Source organism: Sardina pilchardus, chromosome 3 (genome assembly GCF_963854185.1).
Source record: "Sardina pilchardus chromosome 3, fSarPil1.1, whole genome shotgun sequence".
Classification (NCBI taxonomy): domain Eukaryota; kingdom Metazoa; phylum Chordata; class Actinopteri; order Clupeiformes; family Clupeidae; genus Sardina; species Sardina pilchardus.
Genome location: NC_084996.1, coordinates 36,197,613 through 36,207,612, shown reverse-complemented (window position 1 = coordinate 36,207,612; position 10,000 = coordinate 36,197,613). Strand labels below are relative to the sequence as shown.

Below are 10,000 nucleotides of genomic sequence, written 5' to 3'. Positions count from 1 at the left end.
AGTGGGAAACGCTTGCTACAATGCACAAAAGGAGAAGGTGCCATTGCTTTCACTGAGATCCCAATGAGAGGCACTTGAGCAAGTTGACCTTAAATGTTCCTTTGGCATTTACTCCGTTGTCTGGATGTGGGTTTATTATTTTCTGTCTGTTTTGATTGTACGTTTTCACATAATTTACTCAGTTATTTGTCTTCTGTTCCGATAAACATTGCAGTCCAGATAATCATTATGTTGTGAGATTTATTTTTTGTTTTTCTGTACGAGTTCACTGTAAAATGTGATGTATGTCTGTATTGATCTCTGCTATCATTGAGGATCACGCTCAGTAGGTCCGTCCACACTCTTAAGTCACCACGCCACCAGGTCACCAGACTAGACTCACACTGGTTTAAAGCCTGGCCAAGCAAAAGCCGACACTGGCACCCCCATTCTCCCTCTCTGGCTGTCCCTCTGAGCAACGTTAACAGGCCCTGAAGTCATATCTTGCGCTTACCCTTTCACATATGGGTTTGGTGGTTTACTGGGTTGCTTTCATCGCTGAGTTGAGCTACTCGGTGTGCTGTATGTGTGCATGTAGAGGTTTGTGTTCATGTTGGGTTCTTAGGATGTGTATGTTTTTAATTCTTTTTAATTTTTATCGTTTTGAGTTTTGACATTTGCACAAGATACATCTGCTCAAAAATACCTTTTTTGTACATTGGTGTAGCTTACACATAGCGAATGTACTGTAATGTACTGTATGTGTGTTCATTGTGTGGGACCAAGCTTGTGTGGCAGGGAAGACTTGAGATTCACAGGGAAGCTTCTTGCAGGAAATGGCATTGCACGGTGTGACCCTCAGCCCCCCTCCCCCCCGCCCTCAAACCACTCTCCCCACTGTGCCACTTCCTGCCGTTAAGTGTTCTTCCTGTTTGCGCCACTCCCCCCCCCCCCCCCCCCTTCTCAAAAAAAAAAAAGTCTGAAAAGAGGTGTTTTGAGTACAAGAGATTTCATCCTTGTACTGCGTTCTTTAGATCTCCAGCAGCCCGCTCAGGAAACAGTAGGGCTTTGAGGTTGTGCTTGGACGGTTGTCACTTCATTTAGAGTTCTCTTTTCTTCAGTTTTTGTCTTTGATGGAAACTTTGGGTTTAAAAAAAAAAAAAAAAAAAAAGAAAGATTGCAGTGGCGGTGGTGTGTGTTTGCTTCTAGATGTCTGATCTTCTTCCTGCCCAGGTTACCATGTCCTCGTGCTGTGATCACTCATGTCTAATGTAGATAGAGGATATATGGGACTGGCCCAGTGTTCAGCATGGATTGTTCCGTAACATTGCCCTTGCCATTAGTTCCTCTTTGTGAAAACCTGTCCTCACATCCTATGACCTGCCCTGCTGTTTGTTTTGTGTGTTTGTTTGTTTGTTTGTTTTGTTTTTTTGCCACTTTGTGACCTCACTGAATTGTCTTATCATCCCATTATCAACACAAAAGTTCCCATTTGTCAATCCTTTGCCTTGCCTTGACACAGCTTCTATTCTTATTTCCCATCTGTAATAAAGTCCCCCTTCACCAGTGACGTGAGTTTGTGTGCCACCTTGTGTCGTGCTGTGGGTGAGAGTGTGCATGTGCAGAGTGCCGTGGAACAGAGAGAGAGGTGGCTAGAGACAGTAGACCAACGGTCAGGGAATCCGCCCCCTAAACCGGTGTCCCCCTTTTGCATGCCTGCTTGTTAACTCTGCACCTGGCCAACGACATCCTGCAAGTGACTCATACATGCTTTTCTTTCAAAAAAAAAAAAAAAAAAAAGTGCATGGGTTTCAGAGCAGGATTTGTGACTTGCGCGTTGTGACCATAGACATAAGAGGAGGGTTCTGTTCTTTGTATGTCTATGGTTGTGACCAGTTGGTCTGTGCTCTCCAATTTGAGGAGGCAGCTCCCCCTGGTGGAGGGAGAAGGTGAGAAGAGTGTTGAAAAGCTTTACAGAGTTAAAAAAAAAAAAAAAAGTATAAATGTGTGCAGATCAGGCGGCCTCATTTCGGCCAAATGACGTCAGAGTCCTTAGGACCTAAGCGTTAGTCTAGTGCAACAGATGTCCATTTTCTTTGATTTTCTTATAAAGTCATGGAAGTGCTCTCGAAAGCCATTGCTTTTTTTTGGATGTTATAAAATGGGCTAAGAAATGAATTGAGCCATTTAGATATTAAGACAGGTAATGGCATAGCCTTTTGTTAAATAAGAGACTACTGTGAAACTGAATGCGCTGTGAGAAACACAAGGCAAGCTCCAGAAAGTAAAGGAATTAGCCTATATCCACAAGGCCTTAGAATGAAACTAAATTTCTCCTCCATCATTAAGTTCCTGGCATGTGCAACCAAGTCCACATTTAAGTCGTTTCTTTTTGTTGTTTACAAAAAAAGCCCCTGATTGTTTGTAGGCGTACTGTAGATATGTCTGTGAGTGGTGGGCCCATGTCCTTATTTGTACACAATCAGATTTGCTTTGATCCCTCCTGCTTCTGCTGTTTCAATAAACAATCACATTTTTTTTTTTCAAAAAACATAAATGTATTAAAATGCTCATCTGAATGCAAACTGCAGTACTGGGAGAGGCCCTGGCTGAACTTGAACGTTAAGTGCAGGTCTCTATACTGTTGGGAAAAAATATTGAAATGCTTTGGATAAAAGCATTCAGACGAAAGGGCTTTGAGATATCTGAGCAAGTTCAACCAGATCAAAATGTGAAAATGAAATCAAATGATAAGATTGCATAATAATGATGTAGGCCTACTGTTGAACACGAAATGTACATTTTCACTGCATAAACTTGACATGTGGGAAATGGTGGCCTTAAGGCGAAAGGAGGATCTGCCCCCCCACCCCCTTCTCTCTTTGTTCATTTAGCTCCATCATCACTCAAGTTCAGCCTTGTAGAACACAATGATGAACATGTGTCATTTGACTTGTCTTTATACCGCATTCTTCTGAGATCATGTTGCCCTCTTTTTTATTTTCATTTTTTACACGCTTTTGGAGAAAATGAAAGAATAAATATGCTGGTGTGAACCAGTTGTGTGTCGAAAATATGTCTTTTTTTCTCCCATCCCCTGTCAACTAGTTATGTGGTTTCTGCTAATGTCATAACGGCAGTTAATAGACTATGGGAATTACACACTGGCCTAGCTGTTATCTTTTGGTAACTTCACACAAATATTTATGTACTGTTACCTCTCCAGACAAATCAGACTATGTTTCTTGTGTGCAAATCTGAAAGGTATTTTTTTAGTTAGTTGATTGTAGACTATAATAAGTGTTGTCCCTTTGTAGAGTGCACAAATGAATGGCCTGCGTGTTGAAATGTGTGATGTGAGATATTTGGACAGTTTTCAGGTGGGGAGTGGACAGGTGCACGACACCGAAGCATAGATCATCCCCCGCAGAGAGACCACTACAAAGGGATTAGCTACACACTGCAGTCCATCTGCCCTCACGACCATCCGCCTGTCAAGAACCGTAGAGCGAGTTTAAAGGTGTTATAGAAAAGGCATACATGCAGTCTTCAAGAGCAAGGGCAGCCAGGTGACAGCAGACGCTCGCCTTGTGCGAGGGTAGCGGATACTTATAAACGCGCACACACACTACACACATGCTCAGGGATGGTAATGGTCCACATTCGCGTATAGCTGAACTGGAGCACTTCAAAGATAATAATATGAACAAAAATAAAAATGATAACAGGCAAACAGCGAATGACACTGTCAAATACATGAGACAGCGATATCAATCATTTTATTGAGCTGAAGGTAACAGTGCATTATAACACTGCCACAGTGTCAGACAGCCAGTCCCAAATTGACAAGGCAGAACTAAGGAACTGGGACAGTTATTATGGATGTTGTGTATAAACTCCCTGATTTTTTCATTGGTTTTATGATTGGCTTTAAGACGCATTTTCAAAGCAAGGCAAGGCTACGTCACAGACGTAGGCTAAGCTATGGGCATTTACCAAAACGCAAGCCCGTAGCCGCGCGCCATGATGCGCGCAGTCACGGAATCGAAAGGAGGAGCGCGTTCCCGTGAAACTCGGCGATGTTTTAGATGTCATCCACTTTGATGAACAAAGCTATCATCTGGGCCGTCGGGCCGGTGTGTTTTTAGATAATTATTGTACAGACTAAGTGGATTTTACTTACGGTGGTTCTGAAAACAAGATACCGTTACTTTTTTGCATTGAGAAGCGGAGAAATGGGTTCCGGTGACGGATTGCTTTTTCAGTCAGGAAATTCACAATGTTCAAGTATCATATAACTTTGTGCTGTTGACCATGAAGACACGATCACATGGAATATCTTAACTCTGGGTCTCCGTTTACTAACGTGATACACCTTTATAACTTCCTTTGCCAGAGAAAAGCGGGTGTGTCTCACTTTTGTTGAGTTTTACCTTGCCGAAACACGCATTAGACTTTGCCACGGAAAGGACAGACGGACCTCGAACTTCTCACAGACTAGCCGTCAAATGAAATAAGATGGATTTGTCTTCTTGCAATGGGGGTCGATATGCCCAATACTGATATTTTGTTACCATGTTCATTTTGCGTGGTCAACGTTGATTGTGTCCACTTATCAGTTCGGTAGAATGCATTCGCTACTCCGACCCGAGATTGTTGCTCTGGAGCTAACAGCTGAACTGGCGACTTATTTGTTGTCCGTAGGCTACTGTAACATGAGATAGAATCGTACTTTCATTTGTCTGCACTTCAAAATATCGCATTGTTGCGCGATTGAAGACAACGAGCGCCAGTTTGCCATTAAAACTGGGAGAAAATAGCAGAGCATTAGCGCCAAGAACTTGAGCAGACCGATGGGGGGAAATCTGCAAAGTTAGCAGGAAAAGAAGCCATCAAAATCACGGAAATCGCTTCGTTCCCTTTCCTCCAGTGAACTGTTACAGATGGATTTCATGAAAGCAACATGATGACTGCTGCATTTTTGTCTTAGGTAATTTTTTTTTAATAGATCTCTGTTCATAGGCCTATATGTTTATGCAACATTAGAGCTTTTGTTTACTTTTTGCATTCCTGGCAGTAGTTATGATAGGCCTACAATGAAATACCAACGGACATCTCCCTTTATGGAAAACAATTGGGGATGAAGACAGGCTTGGATTTGTTTGTTCATTGAGCTCAAAATACAATGTATCGAACTTTTGATCCATTCACATATACAACAGTTACTCTAATGTGACAAATACGTACATGTAGGCTAAGCCGACCAACAAGACACCTAGCCTATGTAGCTAGAGTATTGAATATCAAAATCTGTGATTTTGATTGTGCGCAAATCTCGGATGACAGCCCGAGGGGCTCGAAAGCCCCAGCCATGGCACACGGGACAGTAGACCTAGCGCTTCATTTTTCGCCCGGGGAATTCTAAAATATGCCATGGAACTCTCAAGGGTGTAAGAAGTCCTGAATTACTGAAGCTTGCCCGTTGAACCGTGCCTGTCAGACGAACCCTTTGTATCTGCAGTCATTGGAACGGAGGAGGGTCGCACGCGAGACCACTTCCTTTTTTAAAGGAACCATCCAAGGTGAGTTCGAAATGTATGGCTACCTGGGCAAGGTTTTATAACCAACATATAGTGTCTGTGACGAGATGAACACCTGCAGGTGGCTGTGGATAGAGGGGTTCGAACCACACTGTCAATACGCCATCATAGCTTTTGGGTTCTATGTGTTCCAAGCACTTACGCAAATTGATGGCCTCAGGTGAATGAACATTATCGTCGCCATCGTACAGCCATTATCATTTGCCATCATCAGTAGGCCATTTGCCTGTGGCCTCTGGTCTGTGTTGTGTATACTCTGTTGTCTGTGTTCTGTCTTAGAAACAAAGGTCATGATAGTAGCCTCTGCCATCCCTAAGTGGTTTGCATGGTCCCTGAATTCACAGTGGAATATTTCCCACTTTGGACAGGGGGCTTTCTTGTCAGGTGCCTTGGAGACCAGTGAGCCCAGTGAGTCAGCATCATGACTGGGTCATTTCTTCTAAATCTGTTCTGTGGTGAACCACATGGAGTTTAGTACCATCACACCTACACTGATTTGTTTAATTTGTCTCAATTTGTATATTGGGTCTTTCAGGTTTGTATAAAATCCAACCAATATTCTTTAGTGTCAGGTTCTATGGCTGGATGATGAGACACAGTAGAGTTGTGATTGGCCCAATATACCCATGTAATTAGACTGTTGTAAATGTAGCATTACATATAGCATGCATGGTTTTCTTTCATCTATTGGTTATGTTAATATACTGGTAATAGTACATGAAGCCCATTGTTGTCTTTTGCATCATTACTTTGTAAATAGGCATTCATAACATTCGTATAGTGCTTCCTAATCTACACCTCTCTGTGGCCTATTATACAGAAGTAGCATCTTTGTGCTGTATTAAACTGTTGCTTTTCTGTTTTGTTAGTGGACGACAGCCTTTGAAAATACATTTGCTTTGTGAGAATTCTGCTCCTTCTTAAATCCGTACTATGACAGAGAACCTGGAGCATGAATGATTGATACATCAGCATGCAGATATCTGATTATCCAATAGCACGCGGTCTAACAAAATAATCTTCTAAAACATGTCTTTGTTGAGCAGATCCTCTATTCCTTACTGAGCCACAGTGGTCATTTCAGTGACCTTGTTAGAATGCTGTCATAAAACGGATTCAAGTTTGTCTTTGCTGTTAAACCTCGTTCCTTGGGCATAGGTTCACTACAGTGTATATATTTAGCATGGAGCTAAACAAAAGCCTTGCCGTTCCTATCCATTTGAACTCAGCTAGTAGGAGCTCACCTCACTGACTCATGTTTGAGAAGGCCCAGCCACTCATGACCTGTTTTCCGTGGCCTTGCTTCTTCCAGAGGAAGCAACATGGCCATGTTGTAAACACTTTTTCAGTGAAAGCAGCTCAGCCTGAGGATAACTAGGCTGGGTGCTAATTTGTGGTGTCAGGTTAGATTGAATGAAAGGGAGACAATAAAGCCTTTCATCAAAGTCTTGTTTTGTGGCAGGTCCAGATATCCATGAGAGGGTGTTGTTTTGAACTTGTGACTTGTTCATTGAACAAGTTCCTTCAATGTCTTGTAGCGTCTTAAAATATTGTTCATCCCAGTGTGCAAAAGATGCACTGTTTCCTCACAGAATCTGCATTCTGACAGAGGTGTGAAATTGTGTTTGTGTTGAATCCTTCCACAGTGACGAGGGAAAGTGGCATTAAGTAGGTTGTTATCGGTAGTGAATATTTCTGATGACTGAATATGAATGAATATGAGATGTGTGTACACTCTGAGTACACCAGGGAACATGGTTCAGAACATGGTTCTTCAGAGCAGCACAAGCGAACCATGTACTGTAGGACAATCTTGTGTCCTGACTTTTCTTTGAAATACTGTATGGCAACTTAAATACCCACTGCATTTGAATCTAGTGTATGCCCTTGCTTATTTTTTACTGTAATAGCTCCATAGCAACCGTAATAAAATCATCTTTTTGCAGTCTTGCAGTTGAAGCAAGGCACCATGTTCTGAAATGAGCTAGAGATTATATTTTTTGTTATTTAGATGATATATACATATACTCTCTGACTATCTATAAATATTTGGTGGGGTCAGATAGTGGCTTCATTTAGCATGTTTCATATTGCCTGTGCTTTTTTCCATGTGTGATTGTTTTTCAGTTTTACGTAATTTTATTTGTTTCTATGTTTCACTCCTCATCTTTGTGTCTCTTTGCTGGCCCTTTGAGTCGAGGCCATGTGTTAAAGTGGGCATTGTTGGGGGTTTGGCATGATGAGGGTCCCTGTGGCACACGACCAAACAGCCCACCACCAGAGCCCCTCTTATCCCGTGATCCAGCAACAGTTGGCCATGCAGGCCAGGGCCCCTTGTGTGTGCACGCAGACCCCTCGTTCTGGGCCAGAGCAGCTGTTGACTTTTAGCAGTTTTTCTCCCCCTCCAGCGCGGGTCACGCAGGGCCCTCTCACACACGAGGCCGCTCCAGGGCCCGGGCACCTCCGCCAGCCAGGGCTTGGGTTGCGCCGGCGTCTAAGCTCCACCATATGTACCCACGGAGAGAGGGCCCGCCAGAGGCACACCGGGCTGGGAAAAGGAGCAGTAGACTAAACACCTGAAGAAAAACAACACAGAAAAATACAGGCAGTGAGAGAGGGAAGGTAGGGGAGGTGTTGGTGGAGCGGGTAGGTAGCGGAGCGGGGGCCGGACCCGGCGAGATCCGCGTGATTCCGGTTGGTGCTGGAAAGGGGAGACAGTGAAAATAAAGCGGCGCGGCGGACGGAGGCCTGGCCCACCTCGGCTCACGGCATTTCCCGCCAAAAAAATTCTCCCCACATTCTTTCGGGAAGGTAATTAAAGTCAGGAGAGCGCAGACAGATGAGTGTGTGAACGGGAGAGAGGCCCGGGAGATGAAATGAGAGAGAGATTGTTTTATGTGTGTGTGCACAAGAGCGTTGGGAGTAATGTTGCTGTCACGTTAATCCTAAAAAAAGCTTTATTGAATGAAAACTGCATCGAGAGATTGAAATGGTCGTCCATGTTTAACAAGAGCTGGTTTAATGGCTGAGGTGACATCATCCACACGGCCGTGCCCCAATCATATCAACAGGCGCGGTGGCCTCCTTTATAGAGCCCTTACATGCCAGGGCTTTGATGAGAGCAGGTCAAATACTATAAGGACTGGGCTGGGGGCACTTCTATTAAGTACACTTTTACACCATGTTTGCCCTTATTGGGATAGGGCACTAAGGGCAGTGAGAGAGTGACAGGACATGAGTGGGAGAGAGATGGGGTAGGATCTGGAGCTGACCCAGGCCGGACTCAACCCCAGCACCCCGTGGGCACCCTGGACCCATATGTGGCACCAGTGCAGGAGCCTGTTGCACCACAGCGCCCCCTGAGACTGCTTTGCACCCGCAGGTGTTTACGTTGATGAGGAGAGGCAGGGAGGGAGTGGGAGAGGGTGAGAAAGGTCCTTTAACGCTGAAAGGTGTGTGTGTGTGTGTGAGTTGGCGTGGTTTCGTGCACACTCCGTACTCTGACATCGCCTAAGGAGCGATCCAGTGTCCACGGCAGGGGAGCCGAGGAGGGCAGAAGGGGGGGGGGTGGGCGGGGGGGGGGGAGATGTCGACGTGCCTGGAATTCCTGAGGGTGATTATTAGCCAGAGCTGCAGGTGTTGCAACAGTGTCTAGCCAGACACACACTCCAGACTCTGTGTCCTCACACCAATGAATGCTGATTCATGCTCTCCACTGTCCATCATGTGCCTGCTGGACTGTCCATCAGCATGCCTAGTGTTGCTTTCTTGTCACCCCTGTAAATATTGCATCGTGTGACAGAACCCCCCTCCCCCAAAACTGTACCCATGAGGTCTCTGTGTACTTACGGAAGAGTGTGACCCTTGAGGTCAATTATTCCACTCCTCGTCCTGTCAGCCTCGTTCACCCCCCCGCCCCCCCCCCCCCCCCCCCCCCCCTCGCTGGCCAGTGTCAGCTGTGGTGTCTGGTTTGTGTATCCTCTCGCTCTAATCGGATCAATAAGCAGAGTTTATTGATCAGACGGACAGGAGAGGTGAACCAGAGGCAGGTAATGACGTTACCAGTGACCCACTCTCTCCCTCCAAGCATGCGAATTAGGGTCAAGTCCAACGTCTGTTTGTGTCTCAACTCGTTTAAGCGTACAAAAAAAGCAAGCCCATCTTTGTGTCATTGCAGCTAAAAAAGCATGCTGTTAAATGAGTAGGAATTGCATTACATGTTCATCATGTTCCTCATGGTGGAGAAGTGATTGTAACTGGGTAAGATGAGGAGGCTTTTCCTCCACTGCACACCCTGTGGTATGCAGCAGGCATTTTTTCATGCCTAAATATTGCCCTTGTCATGTTTATGAGGAGACTAAGACATGGGGGATTGAGGGTTTCATGGATCAAGCTACCTGTCTGAGCAGCTGTAAGGAAAC

The 10,000-nt window shown here is 44.8% G+C and overlaps 2 protein-coding genes across 3 annotated transcripts in view; both read left to right on the top strand.

Moving 5' to 3' along the window:
* limd2 (LIM domain containing 2) overlaps positions 1 to 3,053 on the top strand; it is a 15,774-nt gene extending 12,721 nt beyond the window's left edge. Inside the window, exon 4 of the mRNA XM_062533098.1 lies at positions 1 to 3,053. This exon is cut by the window's left edge and continues 1,383 nt beyond it. The gene's annotated coding sequence lies outside the window, so the exon portion shown is untranslated.
* Positions 3,054 to 4,035: 982 nt separating this feature from the next.
* The window catches only part of map3k3 (mitogen-activated protein kinase kinase kinase 3), a 24,508-nt gene continuing 18,543 nt past the window's right edge, over positions 4,036 to 10,000 (top strand). For both annotated transcript variants that reach the window (XM_062533097.1, XM_062533096.1), the window contains exon 1: positions 4,036 to 5,561. The gene's annotated coding sequence lies outside the window, so the exon portion shown is untranslated. The remainder of the gene's footprint in view (positions 5,562 to 10,000) is intronic.